The 12,323-nt window shown below is 39.8% G+C and overlaps 1 protein-coding gene and 1 pseudogene across 7 annotated transcripts in view; both read right to left on the bottom strand.

Annotated features, from left to right (window-relative positions):
• Tmem108 (transmembrane protein 108) overlaps nucleotides 1-12,323 on the bottom strand; it is a 322,687-nt gene that overhangs the window by 77,791 nt on the left and 232,573 nt on the right. The gene's annotated exons all lie outside the window — the stretch shown is intronic.
• Nucleotides 1-12,323, bottom strand: part of LOC134476095 (high mobility group nucleosome-binding domain-containing protein 3-like) — a 110,293-nt pseudogene that overhangs the window by 34,358 nt on the left and 63,612 nt on the right.

Below are 12,323 nucleotides of genomic sequence, written 5' to 3'. Positions count from 1 at the left end.
TGTTGGATGGTCTCCAAACTTGTGCATTTACTAACCAACGTTTTTCAAAGACTTCCTATGTGCCAGGCCCTGTGTTAAGCTTGGCAACAGATACAAAGAAAGGTTTTGCCCCTAAGGAGTACCATAAAGGGTTTCAGGGAGGGCAGGGCTAAATTCAAAGGGAGAAGCCCAAAAGAAGTTATGAATGATTTCATCTGTGGTCTCATTGCTGAAGAAAGTTGAAGGTTGAATCCTTCAATGAATAGTAGATGGACAGATGTAAACTCTGCCTCTAAGTTAAGATGTCTTAAAAGGTCACTACTGGCAGACTAATTGCTCTTTATGTCTCAGAAAAAGCAACTTGGCCTTACAAGGTTAAATTATGCAAAGTTCTGTTTCCTATTGTTCTTACAAAACACTATGCTTGTAGTATATAATACTTTTTCTCAAAGCACTATTCACATAAGATCTCATTCATTATTTCCATCTGCATAAAGTAAAGCATACTCTCATACCTGTTTTATAGGAAGGGAAACAAACCTAGCAAATGTTGCATTTTTCCAAGTATTTGACTTATTTTAAGCAAGAAACAAGAATTGGAAGCCAGGTGCTACTGATTAGAGCACTCCACAAAGTTCTGCATCATCAAACTGATGCTAAGTACAGAATTCCACAGCAAGGAGTTGTGACTAGGGCAACATTCTGAGAAGAGGAGGAGAGGACCTTGATGCTGTAAAGTATGGGACAGATACTTGGAAAAAAAAAAAAAAACTACATGAAAACTCTTCCCAGGATTCCCATAATATGCAGGGTAAAAACAAAACCATGCAAACCCATAGTGAACTGCAGGGTATTTGGGACTGAGCTGCTCCTGCTTGAGCTTTTTAAGTGGCTTAGTTCCAAAATCCAGCTATGTTGTTTTCCTTCTGATGGCCATCTGTGCCAAAGCAAGGGACAATCTAGGGCAGTAGGATCAAAGAGAAGCCTGAGACCAACCCAGACCCTGAGGCTGGGACTAATGAGGATTGGGCAAGGATTCACCATCCCATAAGGCTGAAACAACAGCTGTTCAGGGCACTCAGCAGTACAAACTTCAAGAAATCTTAAGAACACAAACTTATAAAACTTCTTCACTCAAGTGCCTTTGAGGAGGAGTCTATAAATCTGTATTTCCTTGAACTTGCCACCCTCACCTTTGTTCATATTATATCCCACATGTAAAAGGACTATAATCTTCCCTTTTCTAGTCTGGTAAACTCCTAGTCACTTTTTAAGCATTGCACCAAGTGTTTTCTGACACACTTTCATGGACACTAATGATTTCTGTTGCTGTTCAGAAACTTGGGAAATTCAGATGGACATTCAGGACTGGACACTACTGCAGATCCTGCTCTGCTGAATGACTCAACAGAGGATTTACAGTAGCATTAATGCTGAGGATTTTTTTGGAAAGGCAGGAGATGGTATGGTGATAATCTAAGCAAGCACCTTGCTGAGAGACAGAGCCAGGAAAGACCAAGACAGAAAGGAAAAGCCCAGACAGACACAGCTCCGGGTCTCGTGAGGACCCTGTCTCTGAGCTGCGGTAGAAGCTCTGAGTTTGATGGCTTCATTATGACACAGAAGCAAGACAACAAACAAGCTGAGGTGTTGATAACCCTCATACTCTCTAATTTTTTCTTGGGTGAGTATCAGGGAAAATCCACAGCTCCAGGAAATCTGTGAAAGTTGTAGCTATCTCATTAAAAAAAAAAAAATCAGAGGTGGCAATTTAAATTCACCTTCTGATATTTCCACTTACAAGGCTTTTCAAGGGTACCAGAAGGAAAGCAACCCGCTGCTTGGTTTTACTGATACTTCTAATGGCTATTAACATTTTGAGTACTGGTGTTTGTATAATACACATGGTTCAGTTAAAAAAACAAATGAACAAACAAAACAAACCCCCAAACTCATAGCCCTCTGCTTCCCTTTTGATAAATTATCCCACACAGAAGCAAAATACTACTCAGTTGTTATTGTGGGAGCAGCTGGAGTTGATGCAGTGTGGAGTCCAGTTAAGACCTTCTTTCCTCCCGTCATTTAGCATCAACTCCTGATAGCATGGCTTATTTGCATAAACTCTGTTGGCTTTCCTCCATTTCCCATTGTAACTGAGGTACAACATGGAGGTGGGGAGTTTATCTAGCTCTGTCCCTTTATCTTCTAAGCTCAGGTTCCACAGAATAAAGTGAAACAAGTTATGTACTGTTTTTCCTTTGCTTTTCTAGTCATTATATGCTGCAGGCCACGCCTCATCAAATTTGTATTTGTTATATAATTTAACTTCCAGGTTCTGTTTCTGAATTTTTTCCCATTAAGAAATAGCTGAGTGACCACTAGTTCCCTTGCCCCTTTCTTTTTCAGTCCTTTGTTTTGGATTTTAACCATTTTGTCTAAAACTTCACCTCCTACCTGCCTGATGTGGCTCATGTGGTAAAGGGCTGGTGGCTGACGGCATGCTGGCGGGGGGTGGCACTCTAGCAGGTAGGGCCTTGTGGGCCCTGCCCCTTCCTGTTGTTCTCTGCTTCCAACTTGTCATGAGATGAGTAGCTCTGTTCTGCCACAGGCTGCCCGCCCTGATGCCCTGTACCAACAAAGGCAATGTAGCTAACAGATCAGGGACTGAAACTTCTGAAGCTGAGTCAAAATAAAATGTTCCTTTCTTTGTAAGTTCATTACATCAGGCGTTTTGTCACAGCAATGGAAAGGTAACACACACCCCTACTCCAATTCCTGTCCTGCTAGACTCCCTTTGCTTACTTCTTAAACCTTATCACAATCCAGCATAAGGCATGTGCACTGTTCATTGCGTCTATTGTCTGTCCCTCAGCAGCAGCCACCTTGAAACAGGATCTGATCTGCCTTGATCACTTCTGTACCTCGGGTAGCACGATGTCTATAACAGTAAGGGCTGAACACATAAGGATGAGCCAATGAGTGTGTCTTGCTTTTAATGTTCTGGCCAGATATTCAGAAGTTTTGTGTTTTAGTATACCAAACACTTGATTCACAGGCCCCTTAGTTAAGTGCAAAGAAACTTAAGACAAATTTATATCCTAGCAATTTAGTAGTGATTTGACAAATACATATAAATTAAGGTAAACGTTTTAATTCTACTTTTGTAATTATTTTGTAATGTGCTAAGTGCACTGATCCACATTGCACTTCTTATAGCTAAGCATCAGACATGATACCACGACTCTTGGTTTGGTTTCACACTGATTTTTCACTTGGGGCTTGCTTTTATACACATGTGGCTGAAAACCTACCTCCCCAAAGACATGAAGCTACCACAAGGCAAGCAGTGTGATTCACATGGAACCTGTGGATTTCTGCTAGTAGTTTATGTGGTGTCTGACTGAGGTCTATTTGATGCACTCTGTGCACAATCTAGAATGCCCTGTAGCATCACACACAGCCCACAGCTGTGTTCTCAGAGCCTTGGTACAGTTTCAGAGTCATTGGTGTGGCAGCTGAATGCATACCCTTTGGAGCTGGGTGAGTTTCCACAATATAAGAAAGAGAAACTAACAGTACTTACATCAGTTTTTATTTTGCTTTTACTTTAGGGGAAATTTCAAATATATATAAAAGTACTCATAATTAAAACAATGAACCTCATCACTAAGCCCCTGAGCCATTAAGTCATAGCCAAACTTGCCTCAATCATATCCCTGTATATTTTAACTATGCAATAGAGACATACACCCTATGTAAAATATGTAAACATGCAATATGTAAAAGCACTGTAAACATTTGTATATGTAAACTGTAAGTATTTCTCTGAGCTTTCTCTGAGAATCATAGGAGTTCACATATGTAAGGCATTTGGCACAGTGTGGAGCATCCTGAAGCACTGGGTCCTCTGTGAAAACAGTGCCTCTTCTCCAGGGATGCTTCCTTACGCAGGTGGAAGGTGATGTATTTCATATTCACTTTCCCCAATACAAAGCATCCGTGACCACACAGAATAGGTGTGGCTCCCGTACACATCACCAGCAGTGTGCACACCACCATGGTACAGTTCATCCTCAGTGTCGTGGAGGACTCGCTGCTGGACCGTCTCCCCCAAACCAAAACCCAAGGATTATGTAAATTGGCATAGTACAGTGGTACCTTGGTTCACAAACACTTTTGTTTGTGAATAACTCAGTTTGTAAACAAGTGTTTGGTAAAATTTTGATTTATGAACTCTGCATCAGGTGATGATCATGACAGCTGGCCATCTTTCCTGTATGAGCATAAATATGGCCTTCTTTTTCAGAATTGTGGAAGAAATCAAGTTCGTGAACCAATACACCACTGTATTTGCATATAACATACACACATCCTTCTGATACTTTACAGCATTCCTGGATTATTTATATCTAATACAATGTAACTATCATATAAAGTTATCCTCTATTGTTTAGCTAATAGTGACAAGAAAAAAGTCTGTACACATTCAGTATACAAATTTTTTTCTGAAATATTTTCAGAAAATATTTCATATTTCAACCAAGGTTGGTTGAAGCCACCTGTGGATATAGAGAACTGATGGTATTTTGGCAAGGATTCTTTCCGCAAGAAGCTTCAATTCACCCATCTTAGATAATACATGACTTTCAAATGGCATCAGTTATTTCACTTTAAATAAACAGACAAGCTATATAAAATTTAGTCTGCTTTCTTTGTTGTGGGTAAAAATATTCTTTGGGTATGCAGAAATCTGAAGAGTGTGTTTCTATTACTTTTGGAATCAGCAGTGTTTTTCTTACATGTATCAAAATGTTGCTTTATCTGTTACAGCACAATTTTGGAAGAGTTAGGAAAGATGAATTTGGGGCAGGAGGTCCAGCCTTTCAGAGATTGCTCTGTGTTTGTATCTGTGGCACAGTTGCTAATTTATGCAGTTGTTCAGGCATGAAGCCAACATGGAGCAAAACACAATTGCTATTTTCTATTAAGTATTTCATATAATTCTCCCTTTCCTCCTGGGGCTTGATTAAAATGTTGCTTGTACTGTTCCTGTCTTACAGTCTCTGAGTTCATCTTCCTGAACCAGCCTAGGCCCCTCGTGAGTGTGGGATGACGATGGAATGGTAAACACTCCTCTGACTGCCATGCCACAGCAGCAAACAGCTCCACTCAGCCGTCCTGAATCTTTTGCTCTCGAACCTAAGCAACTAGGATTGTTGGACAAAGTTAAGAAATGATCAGTCTATATATTTAGAGAATGTTTGACTTACTGATCTCAGAGAAGCCTTAACTAAAATTCTTTGAGTTTCATTTAGTCTCAGGGCAAAACTTACAACTGAACTACCTAAAGCAAACATCTACTTCTTTTAGGTGATGAGTGTATCTTAGACAGGGAAGTTGTTTTGAAGTTTTTTCAACATATCTTCTCTGTAGCATTCATTTTTGTAATCATCTGTCCATCAACATTATATAACTTCTATGTAGCTTGTCCTAAAGAAGACTACCAAGTGCATACAAAAAAGCAAAGGAAAATATTCTGGAAAACAGAATACACTGGCTAGAAGTAACTTTATTAACCTGTGTGATAACTTACAGAGGGTGGGGATTCAATAAAGTCACATTTATCAATAGCTTGTTCAGGGAGTAAGTTCTCACACAATACGGTATTATCTACTTGTACCCCACAGAGCTTTGTTTAAATGATTTTTACTAGGTTAATTTCAATAATTGATTGAGGTCATTCATGCCCACAGATACAGTCAGCTTTGATTAATTTTTAAAAGGCTTTATAAATGAGGTTTGGGGAGAATTTAATCCACGTCTTTATCAGTGATCTGCTCAGGAACTCCTGAACCTCACTACGTAAAATCTTCTAGAGCAGATCAGTTATTAAACACACCATGAACCTGGCTGCCAGTCACACTCAATTCCAGCAGGACACTGAGAGGCTTTGTGCCTCTTACTTGTCCCACTTTCCTGCTTCTTCTTCTTCTTGTTCTCAGTTGTGAGAGAAACTGGGCCTCACTCATCCAGGAAAGTGCTCTACCATCGAGCTGTGCTTCCTTCCCATTTTAAAGCAAAACAGAACACAGTACTCAACTGCTGGACGTGGAAACAGACCACTCAAATGTGGCTCCTAATTAGATGCACATCCAAAAAAAAAAAAAAAAAAAGTGAGAGAAACACAGCAGAGACTATACAAAAGTCAATCTCATCCTACTGATATTGGGTCTACCTTTTGTTATCCTGGTAAGAAAAGTGTTAAAAATTATGATACTGAGATTTTGTGACAAAATTTACCTGAGTGTTCACTTGATATAAAGCAAGCTCAGGGCCATTTGGTGGCCAGTGTGCCAAAGATTTCACATCTGCTCTCTCTGCTGCTAAGTAGCCCGAGGCTGATACAGTTGGAAACGTGGATTACATTTGGGAGTACCTTTCACTTCTGTTAAAAAGCCAGCTATGATAAATTAGGGATTACTGCAAACTCTTTGCTACTGCTTCCATTGAAAGGTGGTGCCTAATTTCCTTCCCTCTCAAATCTGTGCTGGCCTTATGACTTTCTAGACCAACAGAACACAATAAAAGTGACTTCTGAGGCGGCATCATAAAAAGCTCTGCAGCTTCTGCTTGGCTGTCTTAGGAGCCTCTCTGGGGCTCTGGTCTGCTATGTAAGAAAATCCACTGCCCTGAGACCATGTGCAGAAGAGACTGCAAGCAGGTGAAGCAGATGATGGGCAGTCCTAGTGAGCTGTCTTCCCACCATCTGCAAAGACACCAGGTATGTGAGTGAAGCCATTCTGGAACCTCCAGCCAGCACAGCCCATCTGCCAGCTGAATATAGCCAAGTATTCTTAGGTAATACCACAGGAGTAGAGGAAGCATGAGTGCGTCCTACCCCAGCTCTATTAAATTAAGAGACAGAGTAAAATGGTTGTTTTCTAAACTGCCAAGTTTTAGGGTGGTCTGCTACACAGCGGTTATGATAAATTGTGCTGTCAACTTGAATGTATGAAGAAACATCTATCATATTAATGGAGCACAGTTCTGGGTATGTTGGGATGACTGACTTGTAAATCACAAGGTGGAGAAGGAGGCCCACTCTGGAGGTGGGTGGCACCAACCAGTGGTCTTGTAGTCTGGATGCAATGAAAAGGAAACGAAGAAGGAAGTTTCCCCTTTTGCCTCTCTGGAGGAGCTCTAGTCTTCTTCACAAGTGCCTTTGGGTGTTGGTCTCCATTTCCCTCAGATTTCCAGTGTAGACTCTTCAGCCTTCCAATGCAGACACTTTGGCTTTCTGAGAAGAACTCATATTGGACTCTGCAGTCAGCTCCAGGCCTTCAACTTTCCCCTGGATCCTCTATCTCCAGCATGCAGATGGCCCTTTGCAATGCTTCCACCCTGGGCACCTGCTGTCTGCCTACTTTATAAACCTCTCTCTCTCTCTCTCTCTCTCTCTCTCTCTCTCTCTCTCCCTTCTAGTGAACCATATACAGGGTCAATAACTGGAACACCAGGCACAGCACACTCTTTTGTAGCACCAGAGAGTAACTGACACTTCTAGAATTAGACCCAACTAGTCATGAGGAATAATGACCAGTGTACTGCTAAATGGCCAATGAGATGGATCAACCAAGGGTTGTCAGAGTTATAGCTCCCTGGAGAAGACCAGTGAAATGATGGATTTCTTAAAGAGGAACCTAGAGTTATAGGTAATATTCAGGAGGATACACAGGAGGAATCATGCGGTTTTGTTAACAGCGTAGTATAAAACAGATTTCTGGTTTTGGGGAGGTACCTGAGAGGGAGAGAAAAGTAATCTCTGAGTTTCCTACTTTGGGTACTAAGTTTTTTTTTTTTTTTTTTTTTTTTAAGACTGATTTTTTGGAGGAAATGGAAACATGAGTCAGACATAGCTAGACAAAGTGTGTACAACATCACTTCTGTGGTTCAGCCCCTGAAACAGCAACATAGACATGAATAAAAAGAGAAAGACATTTTGCTGTATGTGGGAATCTCATGTAGTTAAAACCCAACTTGGGCACAGGACATGTTGCCATTTATTCTGATTTGTTTGGAACAGTTTCAGTTTAAAGTTGTTGTTCTGGGTTAATTATTGAGAATATTCTGTCTTACTCTGAAAAGTATTTGGTTTTTGATAATAAATTATGGGCTTTCCCTATTTCTAGGGGACTGTGTAACACAGTAGGAAACAGCTTTATAACTTTATGTCATCCCAATAAGACACTATAGAAGAGGTTTATTAAAAACACCTGGGATTCCATGTTTGTTTTCAGGTTTGATATTTTATATATTTACTTAACAAGTGTTTAAAAAGAAGTTACTGTATTTTTTCATATGTGAGGCCAAATACTGGGGAATGACATTAGAGTCAGTCTTTCAGGAGACTGAAATGAGCCTGTATATTAAAATTAAAGAACACTTAATGCTAAGTGTTTAAAGTGTTAATGCTAAGGAAATTTAATGCTAAAAGCAAAAATCAGGAGTCATTTAAATAATTTATTCTAGGTCTGTGTTAACCAATGGAGTAGGCACTGGCTACATGGATTATTTAAATTTAAATAAAAAGATAGCTCTATAAGTTCATATCTTAATGAATCTCCACTCCCATCCCAAGAATAGTGCCAGTTACAATACACACCGAAAGCTGCAAAGACATAGGTGGATTCAAACAAGATAAACATGTACATGGGCCGGAATTGGGACAGAGAGGTATAGTAAGGAGATGGGCTGAAGCCACAGGCCAGCAGGCATGCTCAGTCTTATCGCAATGGTATCTAGTGATGGTACCCAGCTCTGGCAGGAAGAAAAGTGATAAAATCATCCCTGGGAGTTAGGAGACTGGAATTGTGCTCATTGCTTGAAGTTTCAGACTCAGCAAGGCTCTTATGCATATGAAAGCTGAGTGTAAGAATGTGTCACTGGCTGTGCCTGGCTGACTTGGAGAGAGCCAAACACTGGACCTCTCCCATTTGCAGACTGCAGGGGAGGACAGCAAGATGTCAAGAAGCTGAGACTTCCTATGAGTCAGCATCATGTGCCAGCTGACTTGGGGAGAGCCAGACACCAGCCCCTTCTGGCACATGGGCGGAGAGACAAGAAGAGCCAACGTTCCTCTCCCTAGCTCCTGGTAAGCAACCAGCTGATCCAGAGAAACACAGGCTGTGATGATAGCTAAGGAAGTAAAATACAACTTAATGCTTGTAGTGTTTAGTGTTTCACTGACTTTGCAGGTCTAAAGCTGGTAGTCTGATCATCTATTCAGAGGATAGCAATATGCAGTGTAGCCTCTATGAGGGCTCTCCTTCTGAAGGTGGTAGCCATTGTTAATTCCTTATTATCTTGTGTTGAAATCCTTTGTCATTCTCATTGTTTTGTTTGCTTGGGTTTTATTCTGTTTTATCTTTCTTGATTTTGTTGTATCTGATGGCATGGGCAGCTATCTTGAAAATAACAAGATATATTATGGTAGCCATTTTGGATTTACTATTGTGAAATCCTATATTGCATTCATTCTTTTGTTTTTATTGGTTCTATTCTGTTTCTGTTTTGTTTGATTTTACTATGTCTGAAAGTATGGGGAGTTATTTTGAGGACAAGAGGCATTATGGTAACCACTTTTGATTTCCTATTATCTTGTTCTGAAATCCTGTGTCACTTATACTGTGTTGTTTGATTGCCTTTATTCTGTTTTATTGTGCTTAGTTTTATTCTCTATAAAATAAAATTCTAAAAAAAGAATGTGTCATTGCTAGCCATTCTTGGGACTACAGCTGTTAGCAAGAAGAAAGTCTAGGGAGGAAAACCAACAAAGACACAAGTCTGATCAGGAATCAAAGCAAGCCACCTATAGGTTCAATATTCACAAAATCTCTCTGAAACAGAAGCTTCACCATATCACTTTAAATTCAGATTCTCGACTTGTTTCTCAGTGGAGAATACAGCAACTCACAAAATAAAGAGAGGAGAACACACACACACACACACACACACACACACACACACCCCTTTTCACTTGAAATGAGCCTGTATATTAAAATTAAAGAACACTTAATGCTAAGTGTTTAAAGTGTTAATGCTAAGGAAATTTAATGCTAAAAGCAAAAATCAGGAGTCATTTAAATAATTTATTCTAGGTCTGTGTTAACCAATGGAGTAGGCACTGGCTACATGGATTATTTAAATTTAAATAAAAATTCATAAAATTCAAATGAAATACAAGCACTCAATAGTTTCAATGACTAGTGGCCTTCATAACACAATGCAGATTGTAATATCTGTCATTTTAAAAAGTTCTATTGGACAGCACTGCTCTACATGAAAAGTATTTTATGGGACAGTCCAAGATTTTAAAATAAATGTTTAGAATCCTCGAAGATAAATGAAGTAATATCTTCCAGTTGAACAGAAAGAAATTATGAATCAAAGACTGCAAAATGAGGTACGAATAAATAAAAAATGTCAATTAGAAATATTGGTGAATATATATTTGCTAAAGTGAAAAAAACCCCTCAAAGCATGGAATAGATGTTATTAACTCAGTTATTAGTGAATTAGAAGACAAAACAAGAATTAAATTCTGACAAAGTGAAATATTCTTATACAAACTAGCAGCAAAGGAAGACTCTGAATCATTCTTGGCTTGAATAGTTAGGGTACTATCATTAATTTGGAGTGATTTGATCAAAAGTACTGAAAAATGACTGGAAAACAATATGAGGGGCCAGGGGCACAGCTCAGCAGCACAGGTGCCTGCTTGGCAAGTGCAGGATTGTGAGTTTGCTCCCTGGTACCAACACAAAAATCAAAAACCAAAAAAACCCAATATGAGAAGAACCTATGAAAGCCTTTTTTTTTTTTTTTTGAAAGAAATTAAAATAGCTGGTCAGTTACTAGGCAGCCAATGGCTGCAATAGCCGTTGGTGCTGGGCTTCACCATTTTTAGATATGTGTTGGCTGTGACTTTTCAGGATGCTGGAATTGAAGGAAGCAATTTCTGTTCTATAAGAAGGGGACAATATACCACTGAGTAGGAAGACAGCCATCTGAGAATAGACGGAGGGAACAAGGAGCATCTGTCACTGGTGCTTAGATATCAGTTTCCTTGAGAGAGGTAGGACAGCGACATGGACTGGAAGCTATAAGCCATGGCTCCTTGAATGAACGGTCTTTGCTATAAGCATGCGAATGCTCATAAGGGCTCTGGGAACTCTTAGACTCTCAACAGTGGGAGAGTGGAGGAAAGGGTTATCTCTAGAGTGCCAAGAATCATTCCAACTTGCCCATGGATCTTGAAATATATTTTTTGGAAGAGTTCCCTGGTTTCAGTCTTATCTGTCTCACTTTCAGAAAGCAGACTATAGAGGAAAGTTCCTGATTATGTGACGCTTTCTGGTTGGTCAGATTCTGAAAACAGAACTAGGCAGGGTTAGGCACAGCAGGGTGTGCTTTGTAGGGTGCAACTTGCTGCCTGTTGTAGACAGGCACCTGTGACTTGTCCAAGAAGACACAAATGGGAAGATGGGAAAGAATGGCTAGCTATGGGGCACAGAGGCACCTCTTCTAATCCCTGAGCACTACACAGCTTCCACTGGCCTAAAGTCTCCTGTCAGAATGCTCTAGAATTGACCTGCCCGTACAGGAGCCACTGGGCACATGTGGTGATCACCACCTGAAATTGTCTGCCCACAGTGCTATGGAGACACTATGCATGGGTCTGTTCTCCTTCTTCTGAGATGCTGAGATTCCTGCATACCCCGAAGGCACCAGATACAAGGCATATGGATTTAAATTTTCAAAAACAGAGAATGCAAATTCAGATATTACTCATAATTTTATCTTCCTTTGAAATTTCTGAAGTCACATTAGGAACTTGCAGTGTCTCACTGCTATCATTATAAACATAAAAGTTATCAGCAGACAGTACTATAATTGTTGAAGGTGTAAGAAATTAAGCTTTATCTGTCCTGACCCTGTGACAGTTTGAAATATATTTTTTGGAAGAGTTCCCTGGTTTCAGTCTTATCTGTCTCCACTTTCAACAAGCAGACTATAGAAAGAGAGCTCCTGATTATGTGAAGCTTTCTGGTTGGTCAGATTCTAAAAAAGCAGCATTTTCCAATAATTAAACTGTAAGGAGTTAATTGTAATTAAGTTGCAGAGTACATGAGAAATCTATCACTTCTCAGAACCAGCTCTAAGGATGAATTTGAAATGAGAGTATAATTAGGACCTGAAATACAGAGGTTTCTGGGTAGTTCTTATACAAGTTGGAATATGTGGATTTTATTTCCTCAAATCTTTATTGTGTTATATTTCCTACC

Source organism: Cavia porcellus, unplaced genomic scaffold, assembly GCF_034190915.1.
Source record: "Cavia porcellus strain 051 isolate PalLab524CR breed Dunkin Hartley unplaced genomic scaffold, mCavPor4.1 scaffold_5, whole genome shotgun sequence".
In the NCBI taxonomy this organism is placed as follows: Eukaryota; Metazoa; Chordata; class Mammalia; order Rodentia; family Caviidae; genus Cavia; species Cavia porcellus.
Note: the sequence above shows the minus strand (reverse complement) of the source record. Positions and strands in the feature narration are given on the sequence as shown.